This window comes from Aegilops tauschii, chromosome 1, assembly GCF_002575655.3.
Source record: "Aegilops tauschii subsp. strangulata cultivar AL8/78 chromosome 1, Aet v6.0, whole genome shotgun sequence".
Classification (NCBI taxonomy): domain Eukaryota; kingdom Viridiplantae; phylum Streptophyta; class Magnoliopsida; order Poales; family Poaceae; genus Aegilops; species Aegilops tauschii.
The window spans coordinates 114998358-115009508 of NC_053035.3; the positions used below are offsets into that span (position 1 = coordinate 114998358).

The 11151-nt window shown below is 46.9% G+C and overlaps 1 long non-coding RNA gene across 1 annotated transcript; it reads right to left on the reverse strand.

Annotated features, from left to right (window-relative positions):
* Positions 1–6501: 6501 nt before the first annotated feature.
* Positions 6502–9460, reverse strand: LOC141041929 (uncharacterized). Its single transcript, XR_012203703.1, has 3 exons — positions 8726–9460; positions 8536–8617; positions 6502–6882 (listed from the first exon to the last, which is right to left on the reverse strand). It is a non-coding gene; the product is annotated as an uncharacterized lncRNA (long non-coding RNA).
* Positions 9461–11151: the final 1691 nt, after the last annotated feature.

An 11151-nucleotide genomic window follows, 5' to 3' on the forward strand; every position in this document is an offset into this window, starting at 1 on the left:
CAGGATTTGTAAAATGCACTAACATGCCATCTTCGATCTGACATGATTAACATGGGCATTTGATTACATTCTAGAAAAATGTAGCCTTCTTCACAAGAGGTTGGAGTGGATGAAAAGTTCCCTAAGAAAACTAGTACAGATGAATCCAAAGGAGAAATGCTTATTGATTGTAACCATATGGATCAAGCAACCAATATGGGGGGCATGTATGTACTGAAATCCTCCAAAAGAACCTTCAGAAATCGTAGTACATTGTCATTGTAAACTTGGAAAAAGGTGTCACAAATTGAACTCCGTTATGGTTAACATTTAATAGGAAAGGAACATCACCTCGATATATAGCTTCTCCAGGCACGGAAAGCATCTCAGGAAACTGACAACTTGCTCCAGGTCGGGCCCGATAGATTCTAGTGCCAAGACCTTCATTGTGCGTCGTTTTAGGGTCAAGCTTGTCGGAATCATTTTCTGAACGACAGACGAACGAACATCTTCAAAATTAGAAATAATGTTAATTTTTAGAAGGGGAGGTAGAAGGCGGCTGTTGTACCTGAACGGGTGTGGATCCAATAACAAGTTCAGAGTATTTGTCAGACGAGTAGCCCACCACTGTCAATTTCGGCGCAGAAATGACATTGATTCTTGTTGGACCTTCTTGATCAACTACAAGTAATCTCTCAAGTGCAGGTGTGTCCTGGATGACCATACCATGGTCCACCTTTTGTGATGTCTTCCTGCCGCACCAGCAACACACATAAATAGTCCGGAGAGTCATGGATGTGATGTGGAAGGTACTCAACCCATTGATCGCCTGAAGACGAAGGTACTCGAGTGCAGTACAGCCACGGAGCAGGCGCTCGATGTCACCCTTTGAGAGGCAAACGACGACGAGCTCGAGGTGCTTCAGTCATGGTAGAATAAGAGCGGGCGCGTCATTTAGGGGCGGGAAATGGCAGTTCCCGAACTTGGTGACGCGCAGCATGGGCGCGAGGCGGAGTGCGGACGTTGGCAGCGACCGCATATGCCCATCATCAAAAGTGAGCTCCTCGAGCTGATCTAGGGCGAGGGATCGGAACTAGTCGTCAAGCTTGGCTCGGTCCTTGCCGTTGGAATGGAACTTGCCCATTCTAAGGCCTTTGGTTGGGCCAAGGTGACTGCCGAGGATCTTGGAGAACGCATCCAAGCTTTTGCGATAGCCATGGCAGAGCTCGTGGGTGTCGATGAGGTCGAGAGGGCTGGAGTTCCATAGGGGGCGCCACCGCCGCGAAAGGAGGGTTATCCGCGCCCCATATTTGATTGGGAGGAGGGAGATGATGACTCTCAACATATCATCTGGGAGGCTGCTGATTAAGTCTAGGCCTGCTAGAGTCGCTTGCGGTTCTAGCTCGCCCCGCCTCCGCTTGTTGGCAGCCCCGTTCTCCACCTCTGGAGTCTCCTTGTCAGCGGCGCTTTCTGATAGAAATGGGAGTACAGGGAATATTTAGTTAAAACAGGGCAATAGAAAAGTGTATTGGTAACTAGAAGTTATTAGGTAGGAATATAGTAAGATAAGGGAATAACAATTGGTTGCTTAAATACTACACAATTCATTTGACATTGCTAGGTAAGTCAACATATGCAGATAGGTGAAAAGAAAACTTACTTTGAACAAAGTCTGGATGGATGATTTTGTCGGGGAAGTTAGCATATATCTCATGACCAGACCCTTCTATGTGCAGTGCAATTTTAGTGCCAGCTTTCAGTACATAAAACTTTGCAATTTCATTCCAAAAGCCAGTGCCAAAATAGGAGTCACCACGTTCATCAAGTCTTACAGTAGCAACGATTGTAAATCCATGGTTTGTGTGCAGTATGACATTCGTGGAGCCTTGATGTATGTAAAGGGAAAAATTGTGCACTACATAATCTGTTGCATAGCGAGGGATGTCCTGCAGAAAATGGTAGGATTGTTAAAGAAAATATGGTAACATGCAAAAGTCTATAATTAAACAGATAGGGTAAACATGATGTCATGGAAATATGAGAGTAATCGAAAGAACAATACATCATTAATTTGCCTAATATAGAAAGAGGAGGGGGAAAATCCCCTTGGACGTATATGGTGCATGTGGCACCTTTTATCCAAATGTAGCAATATTTAGAATATGTTCAGGAAAGTAGGCCATGCCAACCGATTTAGGGTGAGATTGAACATACCGCGCGCGTCCTCAAGTTATCTGGTACGATGAGATGGAATCTCTGGCGGCGGTCGCCAAGTCCTGAAGTGTCGGCGCACTGTACATTCTATGAATGAAAGAAAACCCTCAAATCAGCTCGAATAAAAATGAATTCACGGCGATTTCCGCCGGTGATTAAAGGAGGCAGATGAACTGGGATAAGAGATGAGATAATATCTCGTTAAAGTAGTTACCTTGTCGTCCATGAGAAAGAACCCTCAATACGGCAGATTCACCAACCGAACGGAGCTGGGTCAACCACGAGCAGCGTCGAGAAAGTCGATGGCGATAGGCGGCGACAAGCGGAAGTGGCGAAATGCGGTGGGCTTCGCTGGCAGCCTGGTGGCGGCGGCAGGCTTCGAGCTAAGTGTTTACCACCGCGATAGGCGGTGCCATGGCATAGACGCGGAGGAGCTTGTGCAGGTATGAATAGGGAACATACCGGAGGGGCCGAGGGGGTGGCGGACGGGGTGAGGGTTTTTCTGATGTGGGGATGGTGAGGGTTTTCTTTTTTCTTTTTTGAATTGGGTGGTGAGGGTTTTCTGTCCCACAAAGAATTTTGGGGGCGACGGTTTGCTAGAGCGAACCGTGTGTGATTGACGCAGCAGGCAAAATGATAGTCATTGCACACGGTTCCAATTTTGGGAACCGTGTGTGATTGATGTACTACCTCCGTCCTGGTTTATTGGTCCCCGTTGTAATTTTTTACCAAAATTTGGCGAAATATTTAACATACTCAGACATAGATAACAAGCGTACACGTACATAAGCATAGTTCAACCATAAGTACATAGTTCAACCGTCATTAAGCATACTCAAGCGTACATAGTTCGATCCATCCCACATCTCATCTCACATGCGGCCTGCACGATCCTGAAGCTTCTCTAGGTACTCGGCGTACGCGCCGTGCGCCACCCTGCAAGAATACTTCTGGTTGAAGGAGCCAACGACCCGTCCTCTTGCATGCGCCAGAACACTTAGATACGCGTCATGAATCTTGTGGTTGCAAAATGGGCATCCATAGCCGTCGTTCCAGGTCCTAATACGCCTGTTATGCATTCCCGCATAAAGCTCCCTCAGGATTCGCCTCTTGTACCTCCTCTGGGCATCTTCATCCTCGCTGTCCACATCGTCAGACATCACCTATACATATAGTAAAACAAATTTGGCATCAAATCACTGATTACATCCTTGAAGTAGGATTAGGAATTTATGGCTATTTATGTATACATATTCGGAGATTATGGTTCGATTTTTAAGCACAGTCGTCTATGTACAGACCAATCTTGAAGAAAATAATGGCACAAACATATGTAGGTCATTCAAAATCAATTGTCAAGTCCTGGCTAGGAATTATTAGCACGAACACTAACCCTAGTCGGATTACTAGCAGAAATCATTTGCACAGATGAAACAACTAATCACTTATCACCTGTACCATTCAAACAATCAATACACTACACGGATCTAACGAAACTTACTTAGATTTCATGGATTGGGAGAACATAACCACAGGATTTCTATTCCAAAAAGGGGGAGGCAGGAGTAACCAGAGAAACCCCATGATCTATTTGACACATAAATGGGTATAGATGACTAACCAGCTGTCCGTCGTCATCGGAGTCGTTGCCGAAGTGGTCGTCGGAGTCGGTGTGGAACTCCGCCTCCGGCTGTGGAAGCTCGACGCCGTCGATGATGTCAGGGTGCAGCGATAACTCGCCGGCGGTGACGGCAACCTCTGTCTCCATCTCCACGCCGTGCTCCGGTGCTTTAGCAGCCCCGGCGTCACCACACCCTCTGATGGGGCGCTTTGGCGGCATCCTCATACACTGACAGCTTTGAGGACTGAGAGCGGCGTCGAGGATGCAAGCGGAGAGAGAGGACTGTGTGTGCATAGCGAGGATGGGGGGTGCGGCCGCTCAGGCGCACCATTAATATGGAGTAGTGGGAGTTGTGGGAGAGAGGCGGGCAGCGGTCAAACTGATGGCTCGCCTCCCGGTGAGCCTGCGCACCGGGCTGCTGGCATGCCTACCAAAGTTTCACACAGCTACTCGCACACCTCCCGATGACACTGCGCAGCAAGCACGCCTCCGTTAATTTACACACCTGCACGCACGCCTCCCTGTCTGCCTGCGCGGCGGACTGCTTGCATGCATCCCGTCAACTCACGCCTGCTCGCACGCCACACGGGTCGCGCAGCGGCACGTATATTGTTTTTCTATTTGGATGATTAATGCTGCCGCTTTATTGCTTAACCGAAGCATGGCACGTATCCATTGTTGGTCTAACGCTCATGGTTCGAATAAATAATCTGTTTGGGATATTGGTTCCCAATTATTAATAATCTCCTGTCTGTAATTAGATAAAGATTACATCAAAACTGGTGTCAAATTTGACAAAGAAGTACAATGCCACTTTGTATTGGTGTCCATATGACAACACGATAAGTTTCATGAACTTCAAATAAGTTTTGGATGTACTAGAATTTAAAAATCAAGATTCTCAATATTTGAAATTTGTTGCACGGGGAGTAAACATGCACCCAGTGAGACACATGTGTTTTTGCAATCCATTTAGGTGCACTGTCACGTGTGCATGTAGCTCAAATTTGATTTTTGCGCATTATACCCATAGAAAATCAATCAATCAATGTACTAAAACGTCTTAATGATCTCTATGATTTTTTTGAAATTAAAACGTCCCTCCTTTGGCAACATGTATGTTCACCGCGAGGTAATTAATTTAACATGCATCATAATTGCGGTGGATTCGCGGTGTGTGTGTGTGTGGGTGTGTGCGTCTGGGGGTGGCGGGTGGCTCATAGTACACTACGAGTTGTGAGCCACCGTGTGGGTTGGCCGTTTTGTTAGGCAGGCTGGTGCCACATCAGAGTCGTGAAATCGTTATTTAATGCATTACACAACCCTTTCATACATAAATGTTTTGGCCACATGCAGTCGATGGTTGTCCTACACGACACTCGATACTCGCGTGTGACGCTTTCTGTGGGCCCGCAAGGTCGTCGTCCATCACTTTGACGAACAGCCATCAGTGAGGTTAATTTGACCAGCAAGGTAGAATCTTTTTTGTTTGTGTTATGGTGGTATATAGTACGCATCGAAGAGGTGGGAGGGGACTAGCATATATACTATACGTATGCGTCCGTGAACAAGTACACCTCACTCAGTGTCGGGACTTTTTGGTTACCGAGGCACGTGCCACATCAAAATTGTGAAATTGGTTATTCAAACATCACACAACACCTTTTGGGCCACATGCATATATATCCTAGCTAGGACACTCACGTGTGACGCTTCCATCTATGGGCCCACGAGGCCATCGTCGATGCATGCATGCATGCATCACTTTGACCTACATCGGGAGAGGTTAATTAATTTCACCATCGATGAGGATTATTTTGGGTTGTACATATATTACGGCAGGAGCATATAGTATGCGGTGAAGAGGGGGGAAGGGGACCATCATATGTAGTACGCTTGATATGAACCTCGCTCTGTGTGGGTGCATGGTTTACGGTTTTTGAGGCATGTGGCACATCAAAGTTGTGCATTTTGGGTATTCAACATATATATGTTTGGCCCACATGCAAAGCGGTGGTGGTTGTCCTCTCGCACCCACTTAAGCGGTTATCAGCGATATCGATGCTTTCCATCTGTGGGTCTGCTTGGTCCATCACTTCTTTTTGCCTGACAACAAGAGAGGTTAATTTGACTTAGGAGGGGATTATTATTTTTGCTCTGGGATGACATGCATGATACACTTTGAGCACACACACATGCATGTGTACGCATGAATCCTTCCCATCGAGTCGAAGTGGCTAGTATAACGACACCATCATGAACCGATCTCGCTCTGTGTGGGGAGCTAGTGTATGATTTTTGACACACGCGCCAGATCAATGTTGTGTATTCAAACATGCATGCACACATCACCTCCATACATATGCATGTAGTGGTTGCCTTCGAACGATACACTCCTTCGCGTGGTTATCGGCGACAAGCCTATATATTCGTGGGCCCGCGTGGACATCCATGGTCACCTTGATCAACAACAAGATAGGTTACCATCGCGGATTCTTCATTTGGTTTGTGTTATCATAGTATAGGTCATGGTGAGATTCAGACCTAATTAAGTTTGAGCGCATATACTATGCACGCATGCATGCATATATGAATCCCCGTCGTTGGCTTGAAGTGTGGTGTAACATACATATGCATCGTCAAGCTAACCCTCACTCAGTGTGGGGATTTCTAGTTCGAAATCATGGTGCCACATCAAAGTTGTTCATTGTTACTCAAAAACACACCTCTCCATACATATGTTTTGTGGCACCCCGATCCGCATGGAGCAGGGGGCCTTCGCACGTCAGCCCAGGATAACACCTGACGCACGACAGGTCCATAATACAGCATTCCAGGTACAAAAATATTCATCAAATACATGTATATGAGATTACATCATTGATGAATACAATTATCTGGCATAGCCCTAAGGCTATTAAATGACAGCGGAAGTCCGATAAAAATGGCGGCGGAAGTCTTGGTTTGGCAGCATAACAACTCTGGCTGGGCTCCACAACTCACAGGACTGGCAAGATTACGGCCTAGCACGACGGATCAAGCGAGCAATACGGGTACGACCTACAAAACTGGCATGACACGCCAGGTCAGTACATTGAATGTACTTGCAAGACAACCAAATACATAGCATCCAAACAAGCTGCAGACAAAGCAAGAACCGAGCGCATGCAACACCCTATCTCATATCAATTACTAAACATGGCATGATAAAAATCAACTAAGCATGAACAAAATCATAACATCTACTAACATGGCAATGACATGGCATATCAGAACATGATTATAACATTGTAATAGCAAAACATAGAATTTTATCTCAATCATGGCATAACTTAACATGTCAATCAAAGCATAACATGGCATCAAGAAACTATGCTGAAAATAAACTACCAATAATATCCAATGCAGACATAGCATGTTAACATTATGCAATCATCTTCTGTTCTATCATGGTTCTTTAAATGCAAATAATGATATATTATTCCTGCAATGCAACCAAACTTGTGCACCGAGTCCCTCGGACTCTCTTATCAACTGTGATCATCTCTGGATCACAAACACACCACCAAAGTGGTCTTTCTCAAGAACAACTCGTGATCCTTACGGCGATCACAACCACGACCAACACTTGGTCTCCAACCGTGATCCTTACGGCGATCACAACCACGACCAATATTTGGCCCGTGATCCTTACGGCAATCACAACCACTTATCTCATCATCAAAATATCGTCGCGACTCCTCACGACTATCTCATAGTTCAAGTTACCATACTCTTGTTATCACATATTTATTTACCAACTTAATTATTTCAGTTTGTCCTCCATTTCGACCAAGACCTGATAGTGGGACCTACTACGAACTATTGCTATCGATAGACTTTATACACTCTGCAGAGGTAGCACACTGTACCCACACCACGGAACCCATGGCCTCGTCGTCCCATTCGGGTGGACCAACGACATTCCGACGAAACCAACCTACTGCCATGACGCTCTCCCGGCCACTCCAACCCAATCCCCAACGGGCTGGTCCTGGGTGGCCCCGTGTCTACCAAAGACACCCCGACCACCGTCGTGGTCAACTCCCACTCGGGGACACTCCCACTCGGGGACTGGTACCAAAAATCTCAAAAACGAGCACACAAGGTTATGTCCGCTTACCTGATCAGGGTAAGCACGCCCATAACCTTCCCTAGTGGGAGGCACCGGCGAGAGGTCACGACAATAGCTCGCATTAAGGCCTCCCGTAAGGCAAATGTGTCTGCACTGAAAAAGTTTGGTTTGGCGGCACTATGACTCGATCCCATCGATGACGGAGGAGGTTTGTTATTATTAAGTCATTTTATTTCCTTCTCCATCATCATGAACATATTTAACATGAGTGCAACATGCCGCATACAAATGCACGAACAAAATATTGAACTCCTCAAGTGCACAACTATAACATAAAGGACACGACAATAGTATATCAACGGTACATTACAATCCTCATAACAGTTTATAACGATGACATGCAAATAAAGTAGAGTAGTGGCATGGCATTATTAATAATAACATTCTAATTAACATGGCAAAGGTATCATGAAACACAAGCATGCAAGATAGGCATAAAGAAATAACTGCCGATGAAAACGATATAAAACAACTACAACTACACACACACAAGGTGCAAGCAAAGTCAACATGGAAGTTCGGGGCTCATGATAAGAGGTTGGCTTGCCTGGGGGTCGGCAAATACTCCGGGAAGAAGTGTGAAACGATCGCGGAAAGATTTGCCGGAAACAGTTCTCTCTCGGAGGAGGCTGTTTACGGTCAAGGGCAAAATGGTCATTTTCACTGTGTGAAAATATTATGAAAATGATACCAACGGAAAGAGCTCGACGAACAGAGAACATGAGCACTGGAATCACCTTATTCGGAGTTACGGGTAAAAAGATACGAACGTTTAAAGCTCAGGGACTAGTCTGTAAAAATACTTCTACAAACAGGTCCCTGGTAGTTTAAACAGAACGTGTCTTTTCTGAAAATATGTTTTCCAGAAAGGGAAACGTATTCCCAGCCGAAGGAGAGGAAGAATACGCTTTCTGAGATAGAGAGCGTACTATACGGAAAGGCGCTTTCGCGCGGGGAAAGCGGTTTCACGGTGGGGCGCCGCCACTTATCCGACGTGGCAAGCGGGGCCACGCCCTACGGTCGCCGACAGGTGGGGCCGCGCGGGAAGGGGGCCCGCCTGACCTGGCTTCTTCTTCCTCACGCTCGGGCACGCGCCTGGCCGAGGGAGGAGGACACCCCGACGGCGACTGCCGGCGATTCCGGCCACGGCGGGGGTCGTGCGACCTACCCAGATGACCAGGGGAGGGAGGCGCATCCAGAGGTGGTCTCCATTGACGGCGAGAGGCGCTGCAGAGAGAGCAGCAAGGCCCGCGGCGGAGAGGAGTTTCGGCCACCGGTGGAGCAAGGTGCTCTGGTAGGGGAGAGAAAGGGCCGAGGCTACGGGGAGACTTGGTGGGATCTATAGGTTGCAGTGGTGGTGGAGGAACGGCGAGGAGGGCTCGGGAGTGCCGAAATCGATGGAGGCACGAGGCGGCGGCTACGGTGGTGATGGGGTCAAAGAGGGGCTCTGAGCTCGGGGAGAGGCTCGGGGAGGGGGTTGTGGACTGCGAGGATGCTCGGGGCGTGCTTAAATAGCCGCGGGAGGGCTCGAGGGGGAGGGGAGGAGGTGGCACGCGGCAGGCGACGTGTCCGTGCGCCGGCGACGGCGCAGTGTCGGCAGGCGCGGCCAAGGCCCACGGGAAGCGGCGGGAAGGCGACGGGGAGGATCAAGACGAGCAGCAGAGGCTCACGGAGACGAGCAAGGCTTGAGGACAAGAGGAGGAAGCGGACACCGGCGAGGAAGAGGACGAGCTCACGGGCACGGACTGTTCGAGCATTGGCACGGCTCGCCGGAGAAGAAAACAAAGGGGGCCAGAGGTCCAGAGGGAAGACGACGTCGAGGGGGAACTACTGGGCATTAATGGCGAGGCCAGAGACGGTCGGAGCAGCGCTGCCGACGAGAACAGTGGCTAGACCACCGTTTTGGCTGGCTGCCCTCGTAGTCACCACAGGCATGGCATGCTCTGGGGTTTTAACTGATGTAAATTCATGTCTACCACGTAGTCCTTCCAGCGTGGAGTGTTACCATGGTGAAAGATCGGGCAGAGACAAATGGAGATGAGTGAAACAAGCTCCACAAGTTTTCTGTTGCAAACTTGGCAACATCCTAGAGATTAAACCAGAGAGGGTAAATGGTAAACTTGATGTCCGGGAGGCTTGGGGTAGAAAGGACTACGGTCCTGGGAGTTTTGAGGTAAAATGGACAACTATTTACCATAGTTGCTGTACAACCACCAAAACTAACCCAGAAACTTAATCATGATGAAACACTCACTAGGAGTGATGGATTGGGCTATAACTTGGCAAAGCCTGATGATTTGAACATACCATGATGCTGTAAAAAGTTCATACCAAATGGACTCACCAAAATGGTACTTCCTTCACAGCTATCATTTCTGTCCAAAAACTTCAGAAAAATCCTCAGGGCAATTGGTTAAGTGAAATGAGCCACAATCCTGTGGAGATAGGTTATATGAGTAGGCGAAGGCCTGGGAAAAATTATCAGCCATAATGGAGCAAGATAAAATACACTTGCTTCACAAACTGAAAATTTGGACAGAAAACAAGAATTGCTCCTTTGCTCACATAGTTCAATGAAATGAACTGAATTTGGGTGGAGGATAATGATTTGAGATACTTGAGAGGATGGAAAAGTTTCATCCCATTTGGAAACACTATGAAGGTACTTCCTTCACAAACTTGGGTTCTGGTTAGAAACTTAGAAAAATTGCATAGGGAGCTAGGTTGAATGGATTGAGCTCATCTTTGGTATCCATGGGTTATTTAACAATGTTAAACACCCTGCCAAATTGCAGCTCAATTGGACTTAGCAATAAAGCACTTCCTTTGCAAAATTTCAGAGAAGGCAGAAACTTGCATTGGATCATGTGCCAAATTTTGAACTGTGGAATCATGATATTAGGATGGAACTAGTGATTATATAGCAAGGACAAGCTCCACAATTTATGTGGGAATTTTCTCTGCTATAAAAATAGTAGTTCCTTTGGAAATTGGCAGAAATGCAATATTGGCATTAAATAGGAAAAGGCAATTTTCCTTATTTAATTATGGCCAATATACTTGCCAGAGCTTGGATTAGGCATAAGCATCAACTCCACCAATTCTCATGAATTTAGGAGATGGCTAGATATGCCTTTGGATTTTATTCCTCAGAAAGGCAAGA